The sequence below is a fragment of the Hippopotamus amphibius genome, chromosome 9 (genome assembly GCF_030028045.1).
Source record: "Hippopotamus amphibius kiboko isolate mHipAmp2 chromosome 9, mHipAmp2.hap2, whole genome shotgun sequence".
Classification (NCBI taxonomy): domain Eukaryota; kingdom Metazoa; phylum Chordata; class Mammalia; order Artiodactyla; family Hippopotamidae; genus Hippopotamus; species Hippopotamus amphibius.
The window spans coordinates 91,721,493-91,746,431 of record NC_080194.1 but is presented as its reverse complement, the minus strand read 5'-3'; the positions used below and the strand labels follow the sequence as shown (position 1 = coordinate 91,746,431).

General features: G+C 49.6%; 1 protein-coding gene across 2 annotated transcripts in view; it reads right to left on the bottom strand.

Moving 5' to 3' along the window:
- Positions 1-24,565, bottom strand: part of FXYD6 (FXYD domain containing ion transport regulator 6) — a 38,315-nt gene extending 13,750 nt beyond the window's left edge. The window contains exon 1 of one of the 2 annotated variants that reach the window (XM_057695843.1): positions 24,381-24,565. The gene's annotated coding sequence lies outside the window, so the exon portion shown is untranslated. The remainder of the gene's footprint in view (positions 1-24,380) is intronic. The other variant, XM_057695842.1, reaches the window with a different exon arrangement.
- Between the last annotated feature and the right edge of the window lie 374 nt (positions 24,566-24,939).

Here is a 24,939-nt window from a genome sequence, read left to right as displayed (position 1 = left end):
GTAATATTTTTTATTTTAAAGTCTATTTTATCTGATGTGACTATTGCTACTCCAGCTTTCTTTTGATTTCCATTTGCATGGAATATCTCTTTCCATCCCCTCACTTTCAGTCTGCATGTGTCCCTAGGTCTGAAGTGGGTCTCTTGTGGACAGAATATATATGGGTCTTGATTTTGTATCCATTCAGCCAGTCTGTGTCTTTTGGTTGGGGCATTTAGTCCATTTACATTCAAGGTAATTATCGATATGTATGTTCCTATTACCATTTTCTTAATTGTTTTGTTTATGTTTTTGTAGGTCCTTTTCTTCTCTTATGTTTCCTGCTTAGAGAAGTTCCTTTAGCATTTGTTGTAGGGTTGGTTTGGTAGTGCTGAATTCTCTTAGCTGTTGCTTGTCTGTAAAGGTTCTGATTTCTCCATTGAATCTGAATGAGATCCTTGCTGGGTAGAGTATTCTTGGTTGTAGATTCTTCCCTTTCATCACCTTAAATATATTGTGCCACTCCCTTCTGGCTTGCAGAGTTTCTGCTGAGAAATCAGCTGTTAACCTGATGGGAGTTCCCTTGTATGTTATTTGTTGTTCTTCCCTTGTTGCATTTAATAACTCTTCTCTGTCTTTAATCTTTGTCAGTTTGACTATTATATGTCTTGGCATGTTTCTCCTTGGGTCTATCCTGCCTGGGACTCTCTGAGCTTCCTGAACTTGGGTAGCTATTTCCTTTCCCACGTTAGGGAAATTTTCAACTATAATCTCTTCCAATATTTTCTTGGGTCCTTTCTCTCTCTCTTCTCCTTCTGGGATCCCTATAATATGACTATTGGCACATTTAACGTTGTCCCAGAGGTCTCTTAGGCTGTCTTCAATTCTTTTCATTCTTTTTTCCTTATTCTTTTCCGCATCAGTGATTATCACCATTCTGTCTTCCAGGTCACTTATTCGCCTTTCTGCCTCAGTTAATCTGCTGTTGGTTCCTTCAATGTATTTTTCACTTCAGTTATTGTGTTGCATATCTCTGTTTGTTTGTTCTTTAATTCTTCTAGGTCTTTGGTAAACTTTTCTTGCAACTTTTCCATCTTTGCATCCCGTCTTTTTTCAAAGTCCTGGATCATCTTCACCATCATTATTCTGAATTCTCTTTCTGGAAGGGTGCCTATCTCCTCTTTATTTAGTTATTTTTCTGGCGTTTTATCTTGTCCCTTCATCTGGTACAAAGTCTTTTGCCTTTTCATTTTCTCTGTCTTTCTGTGGCTGTGGTTTTCATTTCCACAAGACAAAATACTGCTGATACTGCTTGATTCTGCTGTCTGCCCTCTTGTGGAGGAAGCTATCTAGGAGGCTCCCTCCTGATGGGAGGGACTGATGGTGGGTTGGGCTGGGTGGGCAAAGCTCAGTAAAACTTTAATCCGATTTGGTGGGAGGAGCTCAGTAAAACTTTAATCTGCTTGTCTGCCAATGGGTGGGGCTGTGTTCCCACCTTGTTTGATGTTTGGCCTGAGGCTACCCAGCACTGGAGCTTACAGGCTCTTTGGTGGGGTTAATGGCGGACTCTCAGAGGGCTCACGCCAATGAGCACTTCCCAGAACCCCTACCGCCAGTGCCCCTGTCTCCTCAGTGAGCCACAGCTGCCCCCCACCTCTCCAGGCAACCCTCCAACACCAGCAAGTAGGTCTGGTTCAGTCTCCTATGGGGTCACTGCTCCTTCCCCCTGAGTCCTGGTGAGCACACATTTTTGTGTGCCCTCCAAGAGTGAAGTCTCCATTTCACCCAGTCCTGTGGAGGTCCTGCAATCAAATTCCGCTGGCTTTCAAAGTCTGATTCTCTGGGGATTCCTCCTCCCATTGCTGGACCCCTAGGTTAGGAAGCCTGATGTGGGGCTCAGAACCCTCATTTTAGTGGGTGGACTTCTGCGGTATAACTGTTCTCCAGCTTGTGAGTCACCCACCCAGCATTTATGGGATTTGATTTTAATGCGATTGCGCCCCTCCTACCATCTGATTGAGGCTTCTCCTTTGTCTCTGGATGTGGGGTGTTTTGTGAGTTTTTTTGGTGAGTTCCAGTGTCTTTCTGTCGATGATTGTTCAGCAGTTAGTTGTAATTCCGGTGCTCTTGCAAGAGGGAGTGAGCACACATCCTCCTACTCTGCCATCTTGATTCCTCCTCTCAATGTGTTTTTAATAAAGTTTTATAAATGCTTTCATATAGGGCTTGTACATCTGTTAGATATATTGCTAGATACCTAATAATTTATGTTGCTACTTTAAATACAATCTCTTGTGTGTGTTTTCGAATTTTTGCTGGTATGGAGAAAGGCAATCGTTTTGTACACGTTGGCCTTAAATCCAATAATCCTGCTAAGTTCTCTTCATTTATTTCTAATTATTTACCTATAGATTCTTTGGGGTTCTTTATGGACATATCATCTGTAAATGATACAGGATTGCTTCTTCTTTTCTAATTCTTACAGTTTTTTTTTTCTATTTCTTGTCATACTGTACTGCTAGAACTTAGAGTAAAATGTAGAATAGAAGCAGTGATAATAGACATTTACACACATACAGTCTTATACCAATTTTTTTATTTGTGTGGGTTTACTTTTAATTTTTCCCCAGCCTTACTGATATATTTTAACATTGTGTAAGTGAAAGTGTACAGTTACCACAATAAGGTTAGTTAACTCCTCCATCAACTCACATAATTATCTTTTGTTTGTGTGTGGTGAGAATGGATAATGAAAATGTGGTGCGCACGCATGTGTGTGTGTATCCATATGTAGAGACATATATAGCTATTATTCAGGTATAAAAAAGGAAATTACTGATTTTAAATAGATTTCTTCTAATGTTATATAAGTTCCCCTCTAATCCTGGTTTTCCAACATGTTTCTGTTTTCTATTAATTATGAATGCATACCCTACATCTATGTTTTTAAACCTTTATTCTATCAATGAAGTAAGTTGTACGTATGGATTACCTAGGGTTAAATCGTCCTTGCATTTCTGGGATAAAACCAACGTATTATCTTTTTAACAAACTAATGGATTTGATTTGCTGATACTTTGTTTAGGATTTTTGTACATAAGTGATATTGGGCTGCAATTTTTATTTTATTGTATTGACACTGCCTGGTTTTGGTATCATGGTAGTACTGACCTCACAGAACAACTATTTTCTCTCTTGCTGTTCCCCAGAAGAGTCTGCAGAAGATTGGAATAGTTCTTTCAGCGTTTGGTAGAACGAAACTCTAACATCATCTGACTTAGTATTTTCTTTGTGGGATAACTGTAACTTGCCTATTCAATCAGTTAATGGCTATGACATTCTTAAGGTTTCTACTCCTTCTTGAATATAGTTAGTGAGTTATAATTTTTATAGAGATTTTCCCTTTTCTGCTTTCAAATTTATTGCTATAAAATTGTTTATAGTATTTACTAGTTATCATTAGAAATCATTAATTTCTGTTGGATCTGTAGTTATGTTCTTTTTTACATTCATTAAATTGTTTGTTTGTGACAACTCTTTTCTTTCTTGATCAGTCTCACTAGAGATTTAACTGTTTTATTAGTGTTTTCAAAGAACCAACTCTTGGTTTTGTTGATCCTCTTTACTGTGTTTTAAATTGTTCTTAATTCTATGCTTACACATCCTTTGGGTTTATTCCATTGTTTTTTCTTTAGATTTATCTTCTTATATTGGATACCTAGTTCATTAATATTTAGGCTTTCTAATATCCACACTTAAGACTATAACCCTCTAAGTGCCCCTTTCACTCCAAATATAAGCTTTGAAATGTGGTTTTTTGCTTATTGTTTAGTTCTTAATACTTTAGACTTGCATTATAATTTATTTGATCTGTGCACTAAGATGAATGTTTTTTAAATGTCCCAGTGCATTGTGATTTTTAATCTGCTTTTGATACTGACTTCTAACCTAAGTGCACTGTAGTAAGAGAATGTGGTCTGTAGAATACAGATGCCTTGAAATTTACTGAAACTTGCTTTATGATCTAGCATATGGTTATTTATTTTAAAAATTATATTCCATGTATAACATTATAAATTCATTCACTGTTGGGAAGAAAGTTCTATACACCCATTAAATTAAGATTATTAATATTGTTTAAATTTCTAGGTTTTCTCATTTCTTGACTGTGTGACCTATCAAAATTTGAGATATGTGCTTTAAAAATCTATCACTGTGAGGAAGGATTTATAAATTCATCCACATGCTTCTTACAATATTGTAACAGAAAGTTTAAAATTGTTTTATTGTCCTGTGAGTTGGATCTTTTAGGATTATATAGGGATCCTGTCTTAAATTCCATTTTACTTCCTACCCTTCTGTGTCTTTATGCATTGTGTGTACCTTATCATCTTATAAATAGTAAAGAGCTAGATTTAAAAAAAAATTCAACCTGATTATTAACTGTCAAGTCTACTCCATTTAACTTTATTGTGACTATTGACATATTTGGTCTGATTTCTACCATCTGCTTTTCCCCTACTTTTCTTACGTGTATTTCTCTTTTGACTTTTTTGGATTTTCTTCTCATTTATTTTCTCCCTCTACTGCTTGAGAAATTATACAAGCTATTTCTAATCTTTTAGTGGTTACCTTTGGAATTTTACCATTTGTATTTTCTACAGACTAAATGTGCCCTTAAAATTCGTATGTTGAAACCTAATCCTCAATGAGAAGGTATTTGGAGGTAGGTCTTTGGGAGGTGATTAGACCATGAGTGGGGGGGAGCCCTCATGATATGATTAGTGCTCTTATAAAAGAGACCCAGAGAACCCGCTTGCCCTTTCTGCCATGTGAGGGGTCAGTGAGGAGACGCCGTCTATGAACCAGGAAGCAGGCCCCCATCAGACACTGAATCTGCTGGCACCTTGATCTTGGACTTCCCAGCCTCCAGATCTGTGAGAAATAAATTTCTATTGTTCACAAGCCACCCAGTCCGTGGTATTCTGTTATAAGAGCCTCTGAACAGACTAAGACAGTATTCGATTTAACAAAGATTTTAAAAATATAAAGTTAAAATGTATAATAGTTATTAGATAAAATACTCTTCTTGAAAAATACAAATCACCCCCTTCCTGATATATATATGTTATTATTGTGCAAAATTTCAGTTCTTTTCTTAATCCTATGAAGTAGATATTAGTGTTTGTATTTCTTGGAAACAACATTTGTTTAGATTCACACGTGTATAGCGGCCAGGCTTCAAGACAGCCCACAATACCTCCTGGTTTTCATTTCACATCCTTGTACAGTCATCTTCCACAGTGCATCAGGGTTAGTCTGTGTGACCAATAAAAGATGGCAGACCTGATATGTCACTTCCAATATTAGATTATAAAAGGTACCACAGCTTTCTTTTCCTGTTCTCTCTCTCTCTCGGATTGCTTGCTCTAGGGAAAGTTACCTGCCATGTCTTAAGGATGCTCAGGTATCCCTGCTGAGAGGCCCACATGGCAAAGAACTGAGGACCGCAGTTCAAAAGCCCACTACGAAGTAAGGCTACCACAAACCATGTTAAGTGAGCTTGGAAGCAGGTCCTCCAGCCTTCACTGACTGCCAGCCTGGCTGCCAGCTTGACTGTAACCTCATCAAAGACCCTGTGCAGAACCACCCAGCTACCCTGCTCCCTGACTACCGACCCTCAGAAACTGTGTGACATATCAAATGTTTGTTGTTTTAAGCTACTGTTACGTTGCAACAGATAACTCGTACAACATTACTAACTCATTTGTTCATGATTCCTTTTGAATCTCAGACACCCACCAGGCCATTTTCTTTATTCCCGGAGAACATCTTGTAGAATTTTCTTTAATGAAGATCTATGAGTTATAAACTCAGTTTTTGTTTATCATTGCACCCTTCTGGTGGACAGACTCTAACGTGATCCCCAATAATGCCAACCTTCTGGTATTCAAGCCTTTGTGTAATCCCCTCCCCTTGAATGGGGGCAGCAGCTGGGACTTGCCAGTTTCCAGAAGAGGGGTTATTAGGCAAGCAGGGCCCCTCCTGGGAGGAGGAAGGACACGTGTCAAGGGTTCCAGGGCAGCAGTCACAGCTATACCTTCCCTTCTGCTCCCCAGTTACTTCCATAGATACTCAGGTTCAAGTTAATCCCCTCTGACACACACACTGAATTCCTAGACAGGGCTACACAATTCTGGGTTCTGCAGGGGATGAACAGGTAAACAGGACAGGGAGGTAGGGGTTTTTGTTTTTTTGAGGCTTTTTTAAGATTTTTTTTTTTCAATGTGGACCATTTTTTAAAAGTCTTTATCGGATGTGTTACAATATTGCTTCTGTTTTATGTTTTGGTTTTTTGGCCGAGAGGCATGTGGGATCTTAGCTCCCTGACCAGGGATCAAACCTGCACCCCGTGCATTGGAAGGCGAAGTCGTAACCACTGCACTGCCAGGGAAGTCCTGCAAGGCAGGGTTTGAAAGCAGAGGGTGCTGATATTTCAGCAAATGTGAAGAGAGCTTCACAAAAGGCAGAGACTACATTCAAGGATCAGCCACCAGGGCACAAAAAGGGGGAGCAGGGAATACAATAGGGACCTGGGATGTTTCCATGGCAGAGTTAACCTTCCAGCTGAACCTTGAAAGCAGGATGGGATTTTGATGGACAGCAGTAAGAAGAGAGAAAAAGAAGGGCATTCTGGCAGAGGACACAGCACGAGCAAAGGCAGTGAGAAGGAAAATGGGAAGCGGGGATAACACAGTATTAAATTCGAGTTCAAGTTCAGTTCAAGTTGAACCTGAAGGTACTTCATTCCATAGTAGCCACCTGAAGTGGCTTCCTCAGAAGGATTCTGAATGAGGCCGAGCAGGAGAGAGGACCTTCATCCATTTTTGTCATGTCTGCACAGCACAGGAGGGGCCATGAGAGCCATCTGCCAAGTATTTGCCATTTCTAGAGTAAGATACCTTCCAAAACAGTGAATATTCCAGTTGTGTAAAGCACGAGGGTGTGGGTGGTGAGAATTCTGATAAGACAGTTGGAGTCAGCCTCTAGAGGATCTTGAGCACCAGGCTAAGGAGTAAAGACCTGTCTTTGTATTCTAAAGAAAACATTCCTGATCAAGTTACAGTTAGCTGAAAGAAATACTGTTACAGATTTGGAAAGGGACCAACTTTCCTCCTTCAAGCTGCTGCCCAGGCCTGGACTACACCAGCCTCACCTCAGCACAAGCCTCCTCAAGGGGCCTCTTGGCCCCCACACCCCTTTAAAAAATCTCATTGGTACCACTGACACTGCCCCTGAGTCAAGTAGCCAAGTACACATACAGAGCCTCTGAAGGGACACAAAATGCCTTTCTCTCCCTTTTGCACCAAGGAACTCTATCTCTGCCTCCTCTCCCTCCCACATAACTGCCCCTCTGTGTCCTACACTCTCCCAGTTACCACACATTCCTTTCTCCCAGAAAGGAAGCTGGGCTGCCTGGGGCTGGCTAGGGGGAGGGGGAGGTTAAGAGGTGGTGGAAAGTGGTAAATCTCATTTCCAGGCCAGAGCCTAAGAATTAGAAGAGAGGAGGGAGGGATCTTTGGAAGATGGAAAAGCACGGCAGAATTGGGTGGAGCTGGGAGAGGGGGTTACAGCAGCCTCCCGTGCGTGTGAGGTCACGGACCCCCAGCCTGGCGGTGCCTGAGGACCTGGCCCCCTGGAATGGGGCTCTGGCAAAGTTGGGGGGGGTGCCTCTTGAACTCTAGATTTTTCAGACCATCCTCCCCATCTGGAAAATGGGACCAGCCACATTTTGCTTCCTCTGTAGCATCTTCTGAGAAAGAATTCAGTTTCCACTCATTTTTCTGCTCCTTTCCACGCCCTCATTTATCTCTACATTGGTAAACAGCTGACACTTCACGTGGCAACAGCCCATCCATGTTAATTTTCCTCCCTGATCTTTCTGCCGTCTGCACAGTTGCTTTTCTGTGTGTTGCAGGAGAAAGCAATCAGAAGAGTTTCTCCGGTGATTATCTTTCCATACTGAGTCACATAATTTCACATAATTGCTGGGTAAGAGCTGCTCAGAAACAGAAGCCACTAGTCGATGATATAGCATCATGCTGTATTATTTTTGATTCCATGCAGCAGTGAGGTAGATCAGAATACCCAGTTCTATTGTGAAAATAACTCAGAAATGACCTCCTTGAAAATGCACAGGCTCCAAATTACAGTGGAACATCATTTTCTCATCCTCATCACTGTCTCCCTCAGCCCACAAGGCCTCGCTTTCCTTCCCCTGCATCCCACCTGCTTGCTCTCCTTTGGGTTCAGCCCATCAAAAACATGCCCGGGGTATCATCAAGGCCTGGGTATACTGGCAGGATCCCCAAAGAAAGATAAGGCCCCCTCTCCAGACAGGACAGGCTGGAAGGAAGCCTTTTATGGGGTCACAGAACGCCTGGGCCCCATTGTCTAGGCTAACTGGTTACCCTAGACTGTCACTGCATGCCAGGGACATGATTTTGCCTATGATGTATCCAAATCTTTGCAACAAAGAAGCCTGTTAAAAGAAGATTCCACTGTGTATAAATAGGATATAACCAACATGTGAGGTTTACCAGATGGAATTAGGATCACAGAATGCCAGTGAGTTAGAATGGCTAAGATGAAAGCTCTTACTGTTTTGCTGTTTGTTTGTTTGTTTGTTTGTTTTAGGAGACCAAGGCCCCAACAGAGAAGTGAAACAGCCAATTCATCCAGCTAGTCAGGGCAGAGCTGGGCCCAGAACGCATGCCTCCAGCTCCTGCCTGCTGCTCTGGTGTGCTGGGACTGGGCAGTGGGCAGGCCAGGGCTGGAGAAGCGGAGCACCATGAGGGCAGCAGGGGAGGCTGAGCAATGCCTTAGAGTCCTCGGGCAGCCCTGCCAGAGCCAGGAAAGAAGACAAGGCACCTACAGGAACGTGGGTGACCAGGGCAGTGAAGGGGGGAAGAGAAGTGCTGGCAGGCTCCTGGGCTCTCCATTAGAAGACCATCTTTGGGCAATGTTTAAAGAATCACATTTGTTGGGATTTCCCTGGGGGCCAGCAGTTAGGACTCCATGTTTCCACTACAGGGGGCACGGGTTTGATTCCTGGTTGGGGAACTAAGATCCTGCATGCCATGTGGCACGGCCAAAAAAAATAAAAAATAAAAAGACCACCTTTGGTTGATCAGATGTCAAGGGGGCAATGCTGGCTTCTGGGAAGGTGAGTGATGGAATTACATCCAGAAAGGGCCTGCAGAAAGCTTGGACCCCAACTCCTCACTCTCTCAACAGGGGACAGAGATGGTCAGAACAGCCCTTGCTGATTATCCTGAGTGTGCAGTGTGGGTGCGTTTGATGCAGGTAGGTATCACTGTAGCGTAGATCTGAATGGTCTAAGGCCAGGCTAAGGACTGAAAACAGAGAAGGCCCAGGACTAAAAATTATCACGGACAAACTGGTCTGATTTGTGGGCAAAGAGGTGGATTCTTTATATTCCTAAGACATTAGTAAGGCTTACTGTTTGGGAGGAAAATAGAGGGTGGGGAGTTTGATCTGTTTGTGTTAAGATCTTTTTGGAGACAGGGGCCAGGCTCCAGCAGCCCTTTCAGACCTCCTTAGCCTCAGATTCTATGAAAGGGCCACGTGTGCCCACCGTGAACGGCACTCTCGGTCCTCGTCACACGTGCTCATGAATGAGGCTTGGGGGAGCGGTCAGCATAAACCAGCAGATGAGGCCCAAGCCCTGGCCTGGCTTTGGGGGACCTGCTATGCTTGTATGAGAACATCGGCGTGCTAATGCCTGCATGCTGGACAGGCTAGAACCTTCTCCTTGATCTTCTCTGGCACCCCTTCCGCCCCCCCGTGTCTCCCTACTCCCCGTCCGTGCTGGGGCACCCAGGCGTCCTCAGCACTCAAGCAAACCATCGCCTTCACTCACATGCAGCTGCCCTTTTCCTCTCTAAACGGCTCATCACCTTTTGCTTCCCAGCTTAGATGCCTTGGCTCAAGGTTCTCTTGGGGTTTCACGTACAGGAGAAAAAGAAAGCAAAGAACAAAAGGACGGTCACCACCTACTTGACTGCTCTGTTTGGAAGGGCTCCAAAGGGCTTTGCAGGGTCTTCCTGGCTGAGCCCAGCACTCCTCTCTGCCTTCTCTGCACCAGGCTGCTTTCAGGATGGGGAGTGTTTGCCCCTCACCTCGTGACTCATGTAACCAGAGGCCTGGAACAGAGGTAGGGACCACACCGTGGCCTCAAACCCCCACTGTGTGCCCTACACTCTCTGACCTTGGAGCAACCAGTGACCCAAAGCCACGATCAAGTTTCATCATCTGTGTTTGTAACATGCAAGGTGATTCTTCTCCATCGTTGGCCCCTTCTGGAAGGCTGAAAAACTCCCCTTTCCTCACACAGCTGCAAGATACAGCTGCAGCCTACCGGCCTATAAAAGCCCCCATGCAATGCTGCCCCCCAGGCCAGTGTGCCTGCGACCCCAGGAAGACCCTGAAGCCAATGGCTGGAGGACACGAACCGCGGGGACCTTCAGAGCTGGAGCTCCTGCAGCTACACAAGCCCAGCGTCACTCACACTGCACACTTCCAGGGGCAGTAGCCTTGACCGCAGTATGAAAGGGGAGATGGAGCCAAGACAGGTGAGTCTTCCAGGTGAGCGGTCCAGCAGTGAGCTTGGCGGTGGGAATAAGCAAGGTGCTGGTGGGAGTTTAGGGGTGGGGAGAGAGCTCTACTGGGAGCACGGGAATCGTTCCATGGGCTCTCTAGAAGGAAAGGGGAGGACATGATAACTCTGGGATGGGAAGCGCATTCCTGAAGCCCAGCGTGGGGCCTAGATTGGATAGAAGAAATGACAGCAATAATCACGACAAACAGCATACAGCTCAGGTGCACTTCTTACCACTTTACATACTCACTCTCATCTAATCGTTAAAAGTGAAATACGTGTTACCACGCAACCCATCTTAAACAGAAAGAAATTGAGGCAGAGAAAGAGCGGTCCCCTGGCGAGTGAGAGCTGGATTCCAGGCTTCTGCCCAGCGCGGTGGGCCTCCCTGCTGGGGCAGGAAGGCCAGTCTTCCTGCTGGGAGTGCTGGCCTCCAGCCCGCCTGCCCCACATCCCAGGGCTGGGCTCACACCCACTCAGGGGCAAAGGGCCACGATGGGCCACCTGCGCTGCTGCTCCCAGAGGGCTCACCTCGCAGGCAGCTGCCACCCTGTTCCTTGCTCCTGGCCCAGTCCAGTGGGCTTAGGCTGCAAGGCTCGGTCCCCCGAACTCTGCAAAGAGGGGGCTCCTGCCTCTGGGTGAACATTTACCAATTGCACCCTCTAGCATTGCCGGCTTCATACATAGTAACAAGGGAAAAAAGGCAGCGGAATTCAGTGCCTGCCAGCTCACCCCCAAGAGAGAATTTCTATTCCCTTGTTGGATCCAGAGCTGTTCCCTGGAGAGGGTGAGTTTTCTTCTGTAACAGAGTATGCAATTTGTGCAGCTGATTAGGTCAGAGGTGAGAGCATGGAATCCGGGCAGTGGGGGATCAGCCAACTCCCCTGCCCACTTTCCAAGGCTATTATAAAGGTCAAGTGAGATGATATATGTGAAGGTTCTTTGTAAACTGCAAAGCCCTGTGATAACAATACCTAACATTTATTAGGCATTCATGGCATGTCAAGTACTGCTCTAAGTGGTTTACATGTACTAACTCATTCAATCCTTACAGTTGTCCTAGGAAATGGCTCTGATTGTGATCATTCCCATTATACAGATAGAGAAACTGAGGCCAGAAAGGTTAAGCAAGTTGTCTAAAGTCCTCGCTCCTGAGTCCTCGCTTTGAACCACTCCACCATCCTGACTCTGCCACTCAGTGGCTTTGGGGCCTTGAACAAGTCACTCTACCTCTCAGAGCCTTTGCTTATGACACTGTAAAATGGGAACAGTAACAGGCCTCTCGGGAGCTGTGAGAATTAGATGAACTAGCCTCTGTGCATGGGCAGTTATCATATGCCCGCACCTGTCCCTTTGCCATCTCCTTTTGGAGGGGAGACAGCTCCTCCCTGACTCCAACCCTGTAGGTCTACTAGGGGCTGCCAATTGCAGCCCCTCCCTTGTTGCTAAAAGGACTGGGTTTGAGACTTCAGTGTTCCTCCAGGGGTTGTCACATCGTCTGGAAGCAAGGGAAGTAAGGTCAAAGCAACCAAGCTGTGAAATGTGAGGGTGGGGAATCTGGCGGGGAGAAGTCAGGCAGCAGCTCACGGGTGAAGAGCTGGCAGGAGAGAGAAGCAGGGAGAAGAGATGGGGAGAGGGTCCTGGCTGGTCTGTTCCCAGCCCAGCACTGCGCTGCCCTGCCTGTCCCGCAGGCTGGCTCTAGGAAATGGTAATCCCTGCCTTGCCCCAACCAGATGCAGGTGGGCTTAGGTCATCTGCAGGGAAGAGATACCATGTCACAGCAGAGCGCTCTGCCTGGTAAACAGCAACCGCTTTTTAAGCATCAACTCTTGATACTATTAATATCATCACGCCCCCAACTCCTTCCGCAGCTTCCATCTTTATTTTCTAGCTTCTCTTGGGAAATAGGGAAGAGAAACAGAGCACACAGCTGGGGAAAGACCCCAGTTGCCACTTTTCACTTCCCTTGCCTCTCCTTAACTGTCTCTCACCCCAGTAGGGCTCCAGCGTCCCCATGACAAAGGTGGGGACAGGCCTCAGCCCACAGCGGAAGCAGGCAGAGCAGGGCTTTACAGATTCAAAAGGCTCCCCAGGGCAACTGCCCTCTCCTGCCTCCAGAAAAACAGGCTGCATCACCCAGGGCCGCCGACAGGCAGCGTGGGGAGCACAGATCTGCCTGGGGCAGCCAGGGACGGGGACACATCCTCCCAGCCCAAAGTGGGAGAGCCCCCACCAAGAGACCCAGAAGCAAAACAGAGAGGACACGAGACCGAAGAGGAAAGAAACCCCAGAGGAAGAGAAGCTGAACAGGGGAGAAGCCCAAAGAGAAGTGTGAGAAAGGCAGGCAAAGGGAAGAGAAAGGAAGAGGCTGCAGGACAGAATGGAGGCTGGCCAAGGGGAGGAGCACCTGGCAGAAACTGAGCAAGAGATGGACACAGTGGCAAAGCGAGGAGAGGTGGAGACTGCTGAGAAAAGAAATCTGCTTTGCAGAAACATCAAGCAAGGCTCCACGCTGTCTTCCTCCCCACGAGGCCCCAGCTGGGCCTCCATTCTTGGCTGCCCGGGTACCTCCACCATGCGCGGCCTGCCCAGTCACACTAGTGCTACAAAGAGCAGAGAAAGGAAAATGCCCCGGGCAGGGTGTGGAGAGGCAAGTCCACAGACAGCTGCGGCTCCTGGGAGAACACATCTCACACACCTCCCTGGCTACAGGGCAGGTGCCCTAGGGAAGACACAGGGATTCTGCTGTCCAAGCAGCCTGATGGACAGGTCCAGGGGCCTGAGGCTTAGCCCCGGAGGGCCTCAGGCACCCCACCCCTTGGTCAGCACGCCTAGTCTTCTTCCTAACCCAGAGTCCTTCCAGGAGAAGCCACTGCCTCCCGCAAGGGGCCCCTTCAGTGTGCCTCCCTAGGAAGCCAGGGCCCTGAGACTTCTAGGCAGGGCCAAGCAGACTTCTGCTAGACTGGGATGCTGTGTCTAGGGCACCCTGGTCCACCTGCCTCTTAGGTTTAAGGGAGGTTGGAGCAAGATATATCAGGACAGAGACTCTTGTCCTTCAGCCGTGGACCCTTGAGTGTACCTGCGGCTGTCGTAAGACAAAGAGGGACCAACTGTGTTGTGTGCTCCACCCACCCTGCCCCTACGCCCTGCCTATGGTGGCTGAAGGGGATGATGACGGTGATGGTGGTGATGCTGATAACACCAAGCATCTGTAAGACACCTGACTTACCAAACAACTTCACGAGCGTTAGCTCAAAGGAACATCACAACGGCAGGCGATGTTGGATATCACTGCCATTTTACAGATGAGAGTAGGTGAGGCTCAGAGGCTTATGTTACTTGTCCCAGGCCCCGCAGCTAACCATGGCACAGCTGGCATCGGCTCCTAATTCTGTGGACGCCACATGCTAGGCTCTTTCCGCTCTTCCTTGCTTCCTCCCTGGCAAGTGCGGCAATGCATGGGGACTAAGGGAAATCAAGATGCTGACCTTGACTCAGGACCAAGCAGGGCTCATTGGATGGGAGTGTTCTTACCCAGGCCGGGGGAGAAAAACCACGGTGAGAGAATAACCCAAATAAAATTATACAGCTTTACGTCCCTTCAGCACACATTATGTCATTTTTTCCCTTTCACAGTCTCCTGCCCAACTCTGTTCTGTCCGCTATGAATGATGTGAAGGCTGGGACCCTGGAGCCCCTTAGGAGGCGGGAGGAGGCCTGGTACATCCGTCAGCCATCACTGGAGCCCAGCTATTCACAGGTCATCCCATCACTCCCAGCTGAGCTTCAGCACCAGCAGGGGCTCTCTTCTCTGCCTCCCCAGCCTGCCCACAGCAGCTGCAGGGCACCCTGCTGCTCTCTGCCCAGTGGAACATCAGTGTATCTATGTGGGGAGGTAGACAGCATCCTAGACCAGTTGTAGGGGATCCTGTCCATCGGAACTAGGTTCACAAGAACTACCAGCCTGGCGACTGACGGCCTTTCAGAGCAGGCTACCAAGCTACACATCCCCTTTTTTTCTGGTACGGCTCAGAATCAGATTAAGGTGCAGAACTGAAATAAAGACCACCCCTACTCAAAAATATATCCACACCCGCAACATTCTCCCAAGGAGAGAGTTCTTAATTCCACCAAATGCTTCATTTAAAAGGCAAATACTTCCAATCCTAACAGTTATTTACATCTCGGCCTGAGTTATTTAATCAGATTGCTTTCCAAGCAGCTGAGACCTGCCTGCATTTAGGTGGAGAAATTGGTGGAGAACAGGAGGGTAATTTTGGAACAAGGGGTAATTTTGGAAAGCCTGGCATCATTGTCCTCCCAGTAACCAAATTAACAAACATCTACAGATCGCCTGCTGCTGCCCAGGCCCTTAGCCATCGCTGGGGGAGCTGCAGCAACACAGTCCCTCCCTGCCTCATGGAGTTTACAGTCTGACTGGCTTCACAGGGTTTCCTCCCTACCTCCCCAACTCCACGTTTTATCTGTAGCAAAGTCCTAGCCAGGCTTACTCGCGCAGCACCTCCATAATCTTCTCTTCCACTGCTCGTTCTGGTTCAGACCCTCATCACTGCTCCCCTGGGCTGTTGTAGTAGCTTGCCTGACATTGCAGTAGCTGCACCCATCTTTCACCCCCTCCCTGTAATCCGTCCTGGACATTGCTTACTGTATGATTTAATCCACCTAACGTGTCTGCTGATCACGTCTCTCCCAAACTCAAGTGTATTCATGGTGCTTCCGTGTCCTTTTTTTTTTTTTTTTTTAAATCAAAGCTGTTTATCCTGGCATATAAATACTCCTGAATCTATCCCTTTTCTACCCTTTCAGTATTTTCTCCCATTACTTTCAGCTAAGATGGTCTACTCCCATCCCCTACCAGGTGTGTATCAATCTCCAGGCCCTTGTATATTCTGTTCCCGCCACTCAGAATGCCCTTCCCGTCCCTGTTTATTCCAGTTCTCCACCCTGGCTGCACCTTAGGATTACATGGAGAGGTTTTTCATAATAATGGGAATCAGCTACGTCCCATCAAACTCTAAACTCCGAGGGCGTGACTAAGGCATCAGTAATTTTTAGAATCTCCCCACTCATTCTAACGCGCAGCCAAGGCTGAGAAATGCTATCTTTGTCCAACTGCCACTCCAGCCGATGGGCTGAACTGTAGATGTCTTTCTCCAGACGCAAAGAGCACCTGTGACCCGTCATTAGCACTGATTTGCCACACAGCATATTCTGGCTTAATGCCCTTTCTAATAAGGTTCTCCTGGCTGAAAACTCTCTGTGCCACCCCGTCACTTGTAAGAGCTGGGTGGTGCCAACAGCCAGCGAGTGCTGGTTGATAGATTGATGTTGGTCTCAAGGTGAGCTCTGATCACCAGGCCCTGGAACTGTGCTGAAGTGGGGGCACTAAAAGGGACTGGAAACCCAGCCCTGTCAACATCGACGGTGATGAATGATGCTGATGGTACGTACCCTTGATCTGACGTGATAAAAAGCACACTTTAGCTTTGTGATCTTCCTCCACCAAACCTGTAAGCCCAGTCTAATCATGAGAAAAACATCAGACAAATTCCCATTGAGGGATCTCCTGCGATATACCTGACCAGTCCTCCTCAGAACTCTCAAGGTCATCAAAAACAAGCAAGTCTGAGAAACCGTCACAGCCAAGAGGACCCTTAGGAGACATAACAACTTAAATGGAATGTGGTTATCCAGATAGGATCTTGGAATAGAAAAAGGACATTAGGGAAAAACTAAAGAAATCCGAATAAAGCATTGGTCTTTACTGAAGAATAATATATAGCAATATTATTTCATCAATTATAACAATTGTACCACACGAATGTAAGACAGTAATCGGGGAAACTGTGCAGGGGAGTTATATTGGAACTCTCTGTACTACCTGTTCCGTTTTTCTGTAAATCTGAAATTCTTCTTGAAAAAAAGTCTCTTAAAAATAATTTAATAAATTTTTAATTCAGTTAAAAACAAAACAGCTCTCCAGCTCCAGCCTATCACTCCCACATCTGCTCACCTTCCTGGCAAGCAGCGTGGAGCCCTGTGCCCTGTGGGTGGTGTCTGATGCCTCTGTAATAGGCGCTGGGCTTCTGTGGTTCAGAACCGCAGAGCCAAAATCCAGCAAAGGCTTTTAAAGCTGCCTTTTAGAACAAGTGCTTTGGGCCCAACCAGAGGTGGCTGATGGACCTGTGGTCTGCAGAAGAAAATGCCACGTGTTGCCTTGATTTGCATATTAAATGCCCATCGAATAAGCATTAAATATCAATTATTCTGTTTAATAATCTAACTACAACATTCCAGAGAAGAGCTGAAGAGCAGAGAGAAGTCAAAGCCTGGGACTGAGGAGAGAGCAGAGGGTGATGAGATTCTAATAAGCAGAGAGGCTCACCGCGGCTGCTGTCACTTGACTGAATGCCCTGCACTGCTCCAAGGCGGCTGGACAGCCTACAAGCAGGGCTGGGGCCTCCGGCTCAGATCATCACTGCTGACACCCACCAGGGTGGTCCCTTCCTACCAGGCCCCTCTCATCACAGGGCCTCCTTGTGTAGCCTCATCTCTGGGTCTGCCCCCTCCATCCTTCCTTCATGGAGGAGGGCCCCCCCACAGCTGGGAGGCTGCAGGCTGGGCCCACTGGTCCCCATGACTAAAGCTCTTTCCACTGCGTGAGCCCGGACCCAGTCCAGCCTGGCTGCACAGGGGCCGTGGGAAAGACAAACTCCTTTATCACGCACAGAGAACGTAGTATTTTAAACTCAGAGGCACCTTTATCTTTAATGTGGAATTACTTCTGAGGAAAAGGAAAAAAAAGACTTGACCACGAAAAGAAATAAGCCCCTTTCCTTAGAAGCAGACACACCCAATTCACACATCACAAACACGGGCCTGGTTTCTAAAAAGATTCCCTGGAAAGACCCCAAGCTGGCCCACCGGCAGGGTCATAGGGCCTTGCTGCCCCCCTCCACTGTCCCTGCAGACTACGACAGGCTTTGCAGCGCCATCCCAGCCGGCACCCTGTGGGCTTCTGCGAACAGCCCTCCGAGGCAGGCACACAGGGCAGCATTGTGCGGCCAGCCTCGGCACAGGCCGATGACACACGTGTCCAGCGTGAGTCAGGGAGCGGGACCAGGCCTGCCGCCTGCCAGCCCAGGGCCCACGCCCCGGCCCCCGAAGGGATCTCAGTCCAGTTCCAGGGAGTCTGGATGGTGGACAGCCTACTGACAAAGGCCCATTCAAGAGAGGCCAGACAAACAGTCTCAGAGGCAGAAACAGGAACGCGGAGCGCTGCCAGGGCCAGAGGCCCCGGGGCCAGGCCCATGCGACCCTGCGCACAGCCAGACCACAGCAGCAGACAGCTTGACCGGCCCCGTCCACTCTCTCCACCCAACAGCCCACCTCCTTGAAAGCACAGCTCTGGGCGGCATGTTTGAACCTACAGCGCGCTTTGTCTGTGCTCACATTGTCTTGCTTGGGGGTGGAAATGACACGGGGATGAACTCTGACCCAGACTGCATACTTGGAAACCTACCCGACCTGGTCACGTGCATACACAGAGGTTTACCCGACCTTGTTTGTCTCTGCTTCAGGAATCACACAGTCCCCTCCCTCCTGCCACACGCCGCATAGCCCCAGTTCCCGCAGAGCCAAGACCCATGCCTCTCTCCAGGTACCACCATCACTCGTGTGTGTGTCTCCCCCATCAGATTGTGAACTCCTTGGAAGCAGAGGCACATTCTTGGCATCTCTGAATCCCAAACACTTTGCATAGTAGCTGCTCAGTAAATGCCGAAGAAGGAATGAATGGACACTTTAGTATCATTACGCCTTTAGTCATAATCCAGTCTAAGCCCGGAACAACCTGAGGATCTGTGTAGACTTTTAAAGGAATTTTAAAACTTTCTCAGTGCTCCCCTCCCCCCACTTCCTCCTGCCAGCTCTCCAGGTCTCCGTCAAATCCCACTGGGATGAATCAGCTTCTCTCCATTGCTTTCAGCCCTTAAACACCTCCCAGACTCCCGCGGGGATCAAACTCTTAGTTTTCAGACTCTAGCAAAGGAACAAGCAGACTGAGATGACACAAGGGCATAAAGGGATGTACCCCTTACGTCTGTGCAGTGCACACCTGGATAGGAGTGACAGGCGGGAGACAGCTTAGAGGGACAAGTGGGCTTTCCCCATGCCCTGGTGGGTGAGGACTTTTTCCCCCGCATGCATTCAGTTCACAGATCAGATGCTCTCTGGGCTTTCTCCACGTCTGACACTGTACCAGGCCTTGTCTGGGAAAAAAGCAGACCTTGCCTTTGATGAGGTAGGAGCGGGTACGGGGAGCAGGCATGGACATAAATAGCTAAATGCGGGCCCAGTGGGAAGAATCAATAGAGCATTTCATGGGCACCAGGAGGGAGAAAGCTTGTCTGTTTACTGGGAAATTAGGAGAAGCTATTTGAAAGAATGAGCACTGGAGAGGGGCCTCAAAGGATGCTATAACAATAATAATGTCATTCTAATAATAATGTCATTATTATTATAGCAGCTAATATCTACTGAGTGTTTAATATGTGCTAGGCACCAAGAAGCACTTGACATAGCTTACCCCACCCCCTGCTCAATCCCCATGCTCATTTGATAGATAAGGAAACTGAGGCTTAGAAGAGTTAAGAAAACTAGGAAGCATCAGCACCCAGATTAGACCCCAAGTCTGTGCATCACCAAGGGTCACCACTCCCTACGCAGCAGGCTGGAGTGAGCTCATTCCTGGTAGGGCTTGATGCAGGCAGAGGGTAGAAGCACAAGGCTTGGGAAGACCATCTGGAGAAGGTGCCTGGAGAGGCAGCTGCGGCCAGGTTCCGGAGAGCCTCGAGCGTCAGTGCCAGGCACCTGTCCTCATTAATAGGCAATGGAGGGCTTCCTAGGTAGCGCAGTGGTTGAGAATCCACCTGCCAATGCAGGGGACACGGGTTCGATCCCTGCTCCAGGAAGATCCCACATGCCGCAGAGCAACTAAGCCCGTGCGCCACAACTACTGAGCCTGCGCTTTAGAGCCCATGAGCCACAACTACTGAGCCCATGTGCTGCAACTACTGAAGCCCACACGCCTAGAGCCCGTGCTCTACAACGAGAAGCCACGGCAATGAGGAGCCCGCGCACCACAACGAAGAGTAGCCCCCACTCACCACAACTAAAAAGAAAGCCCGCACACAGCAAAAAAAGACCCAACACAGCCAATAAAATAAATTAATTAATTAAACAAAAATAGGCCATGGAGAGGTCAGACATACTGGCCCATAGGATCAGTGGTAAAAGGCTGGGGGCTGAGAAAGTGGAAGGGAGGTGGCCGTCACAATGGTCTGGGTGAGAGACTGCGGTGGGGAGAGGTGAGAGGGTGCGCGGGAACCTGTGAGCTCGTGCCTGTGTGTTAGGTATGGAGATTATGTGTGTGTGAGAAGGGGAGAGTGTGCACAAGTGTGGCCGCACAGGGGCGAGTGCGGGGATGAGGGGTGGGGGCCCTGCTTGTTGAAGAAGAATGTTGCAGGGCCTTGCCGGTGGGAGGTGCGAGTGAGGTCAGCTGGGGAGAGGGGGAGGGACAGGGCTAAAGGGTAGATCTACCTGAGCAGGGGGGCTCCGGTAAAAGAAACCATCATCTCACAGCTCTGTGGGTCCTGGAAAGCCCACAGGGCCTGGCGTAGGAGAGGGACTCCGTTAACATTTGTTAAAGGGATGGCTTGTATGAATTTAAGACCTTGCCTCTGGTCCCTTCCCAGGCCTGGCTTTGCCCTCCAGCTGCATGGGGGTCACTGTCATTCCAACTAGATCCTCCCTCATCCCTGGCCCCAAATCAGTTCTTCTGAGCTCAGCAGCCACATTCCCATGGCCCCAGCCTGGTCCCTTGGGCCCCACCCCCGTCCTGAGCCTCCCTCCTGCTCCCCCAAGCATCTTTGTAACAAGCGTGTTCCTGTGTGGGTTCCAAGCTGACATCATACTTTCCCAGGTCAGAGTCTCCCTTCCTCCTTCCCATTCCAGAGCAGAGAAGATGCTGCCAAATTGGTTCCAAGCTTTTGTCTCGGCCAGAAATATCCTGCTTCTCATTAGAGTCGGAGAGCCCTGACCAGAGCCTCCTGTCATGCTCTCTGGCTGGCGCAAGCCTCTCCGTCCAGAGGATTCATAGACCCACCAAATGATGGCCCTGGACCTCATCCCCTCCAGAGACCACATCTCCCAAGACTCCACCCGGCCCCAGTTTTCATCCTGGCAGAACAGACCAGGTAGACATGGTGGGACCAGCAGCTGCAGTCTGAGAGACGAAAACTCGGTCTCAGGTTCCTAAGCATCTCCTATCCTGAGGGGTGAAAGGCAAGGCCTTCTCTGGAGTGACCGGAGACCGGCCCTTTTCCTGCTCAGCTCAGCTGCAACCCTATGTTATGAAATTATAAGTACAGTTTAGCACCTGGAGAGAAAAGGCATCTCCTTCAAGACCGTACAATCTACAAAAATTGGGAGGAAGAAATGCCTTAGAAATCATGGACTCTAACCCCTCTGCTGACAAAGGCGGAAACAGAGGTCTAAAACTGGGGGGGCTTTCAGTGGCTTGAGATCCGTCTAAACCATTTCTGACTTTCACCAGAAACCCAGTTTGCATCCAAAAGGATATCTGTGGGATGAATGCACTTTCCCTTGGAGCACAGCCAGGACCATAACCTGGGTCTGTGTCTCCAGGTTCATTACCTTTATGCTACAGGCTTTCTGCCTCCAGGGGCTGTGCCTGTCATGACTGGTCTGCTTCCTCCAGGGCGCTCGGGCAGAAGCTGGTGGGTGATTTGTTAGACAGTGAGTCCTGGGGGCTGCCTGGCACAGTCTGCCAGCCAGATGGCAGCCAGCTAGGTCCAACAGGCTCTGACTTAGGGGGGATCTGGTGGGCTGGCTTCACTATGGCTGTGGGGAGTTTCCAGGGTCTAGGGAACTGCTTCTCCTCCCTGCTCTCCTGGCCACATTCTCCAAGAAAATAGAATGGAGCAGGCTCTCCATCCACTAGGGCTCCCACACTTTGGAAGGGATATCCCAGTCCCCAGAGGATTGCTGGCAATAAAGATAAGAAGGCAAGTGATATGGGACAGGAAGGGTGGGGGGTCACAAATCCTGGCTGGAGTCAGAGGCCTCAGCCACAGCTGGGTGTGTGACCTCCAAGCCTCAGTTTTCCCATCTACATGATGTCCTGATTGGATGTTCCCCTTCCGGCTCTGAGAAATCTAGGATTCTGAGGTCAGGGACTGTGTCTTCCTCCTCACCCTCATGACCCTAGCAATGAACTCACAGTAGGTACTTAAAACGATTCACTGAATAATGGAGTGAAATGGGGCCTCCGTCAGTCCAAAGATCACCAGGCAGCCAGGAAGGAGACCCTTGCCTCCAGTGTCTACCTCCAGACCCCTAGAGAAGCTACACGTGTTGGAAAAGCCCTGGCAATCCAGGAGCCCTTTGCAAACCCAATTCCTCTCCTAGAAGCACAGATGTGGTTGGAGGAGCCAAGGAAAAAGCAGGAAAGTGTATCTGGGGGAGAGAGGATAGCCTGGACCCCCTCCCCGCCATCACCCTACCTACACTTTCTAAACACACCTGGCTTCTCTCTTCTGGCTCCCCTCTCCTCCCAGCCCCTATCAAGGCTCCATCTCCTCTCCCTGCCCTGCCCTCTCTCCTAACAGTCACAACCTTTCCTCCCTCCTCTGTGGAGGATTAGAGCCTTCTGCTGGTCCCGGAGCTGCCTGATCCTCTATAAGGCAGCAAGACTCGGGCCGAGTCAAGTCTCCTAGGAGGCGCCAGGAGCCTCAGGCTTTCTTAGGGTCAAGGCAGGTAGAAAGCAGCTGTGGGAAGACTGATATTGTGGTCCATTCCCAGCCTCTTGTGTCTAGCACCTAGGGTAGGGGCTCCCCTGTGAGGGAATGTGGAAGTGCATTGCTCTCCACCTTCTTCCGCAGGGTGCTTGGGGAGATGTTTCCTCTGGCCTTTTTGAGGCTTCCCCTACATGTTCCTCAGCACAGAGCTAGGAAACTGCCCTCTCTCTTGCAGCTGGAGACCTATTTAGAAGAAGTACTGTGTGTGTGTGTGTGTGTGTGTGTGTGTGTGTGTTGGGGGAAGAAGCAATGGTATATGTTATTGCTCGTATAAGTGAAAGCAAACACAGTGCAACGACAGGGTGTATGTGTAGCATTGTGGATGGTGTGTTGGGTGTGGTATATGTATGGTGTATTTGATGTGTATGTAGTATGATGTATGTGTGTGGTGTGTTTAGGCAGTGTGTGCGGCAAATAGGATGTGCAGGGTGTGTGTGTGAGTGTGGGGGTGCTGTGGCAAGTGTGTATATGTTTGGGGTGTGTTGGTGATGTGTACTGCATGTTGGGAGGCTTGGAGGGGGTAGGGGCCACATCAGTTTGAGGTGGAAGGTAGCTCTCCAGGGTCTCCTACCCAGAGAAGTCAGGGACAACCAGTATCTAAGCAACCATGTTGGGGGGAGGGGAGGAGATATAGAGGTGAGGAATGGGCAGGAAAAGGAGGGAGGCTGAGAACTGAAGAAGGGTTTCCATGGCAACTCCCAGGCAGGTCACGTGAAAAAGGCTAAGTTGCAGAAACAGATATACACATCCACACATACACATGAGGGCGCTGGGCCTCCAGAGTGGGGGTCCTTCCACAGAAGACGTGGGCCGCCCACTGATCCATCTCCAAAGCTGGAAATGTGGGCCCAACCAGAGAGCACGACGCCAAGGAGACAAAGGAAGTGGAGACAGAGGCCACATTCCTGGCACGAAGCCCTGGCAGCCACAGCCCCCACGTCAGGAGGTGGGCAGCAGGGGCCTAGCCAGGCCCATTTCTCCAGCACCGCTGCTCCCTGCTCCCACCCTGAGGTGCTTCCTTTACCAGCCACCACTTGTAAGAGCTCAGGAGCAAGCCGCAGGAGCCCCAGGCTGCCCTTCTAAGTCTCCATGGAAGCCCAAGAGACACAATGGGGAAGGATGTGCCAGGGCCAGCCCTGCTGGGGAAAGAGGGCTGGGTACCAGGAAAGGAGGGAATGGGGGGCGGGTAGGATTAGGGCCCCTGGAGGAAGCCAGGACTGGTTAGACCAGAGGAGAGGAAAATTGATGCAGACACTCTCATGAACCCCACGCCCTGGAACCCCAGCCCTCCTTTACCTGTTCTCACCCCCATCCTGGTGCCCACTGCCCAGCCCCAGCTCCCCCTGTCCCCCAAGCACCGAGCCGCCAAGTTCCATTTTGTACGGCTCATGTGTGCACACACACAGCCAGCCACCTCCCTGTCTTCACATCCGCACACACCACTTAAGAGTCCACAGCTTCCGAGTAACAAAGGGAAAACTCCCCCTGGACACAGCGGAGAGCAGCCCTTTCCCCTTCTCCCCAAACCATAGCCCAAGCTCCAGGCAGCAGCAAGCGCCTTTCCAGAACAGCTTCCCCCCCGACCGCCAGCGCCTGCCTCCCCTCGGCGGCCCCTCTTCTCTTCCGACGCCCATCTCCGGGTTTCCATCCCCTGCCCGGTTTCCGCCGCCCAAGCGGCAGCTGCCGGGCGGGGAACCTCTCACACCCACCCAAACAAACCAACCCTGACAGCATCCCGGCGCCCGGCGATCGGTCCCCACCGCAGCCGCTCTCCCTCCTCGGAAGAAGAACCCAACTTTGCCGCCTCCGCAGCCGCTTACCTACACGGCGCGGTCCCCTCCGAGACAATCCCGGGAGGATGTGCCGAGTCCGGAGGAGCCTGGGAGCGGCGGGGCTGGGGGCAGGGCGGTGGGCGAGGCTTTCGCTTTTTTCCCGCCTCCCCCTGCTGCGAAGGGTTGGGGCGGGCCGGAGAGGCGCGTCCAGCAGGGGTGGGGAGTGGTGGGCGGGGGCTCGGCCGGGGCTGGGCTCCCGAGACCGCGAGGTCACCGTCCGGTGTGCTCCCCGCCGCGCGCTGCCCGCCCCTCCGAGCGCGCCGCCGCCGCTCCCGGGTGCGGGAGGGATTCTTTCTGAAAGCCCAGGCCGCGCGGAGACGCAACAGGAGACCGCCGGGCGGGGGAAGGGGGGGAGCAGAGCCGGCGCGTATCCGCCGCCAGCTGTTGCTTTTTGGTTTTCCTCTGCTGAGGGTGGGGAGGGAGGGAAACAAACACGATGACAGAGCGAGCGTCTCTCCGACATAGTAAACTCGGGGTGGCGGTGGGGACGGAAAAATACGAGAAAATAACCCAGCACCAGACACAGCAACCCACGTTAATTGGGAGG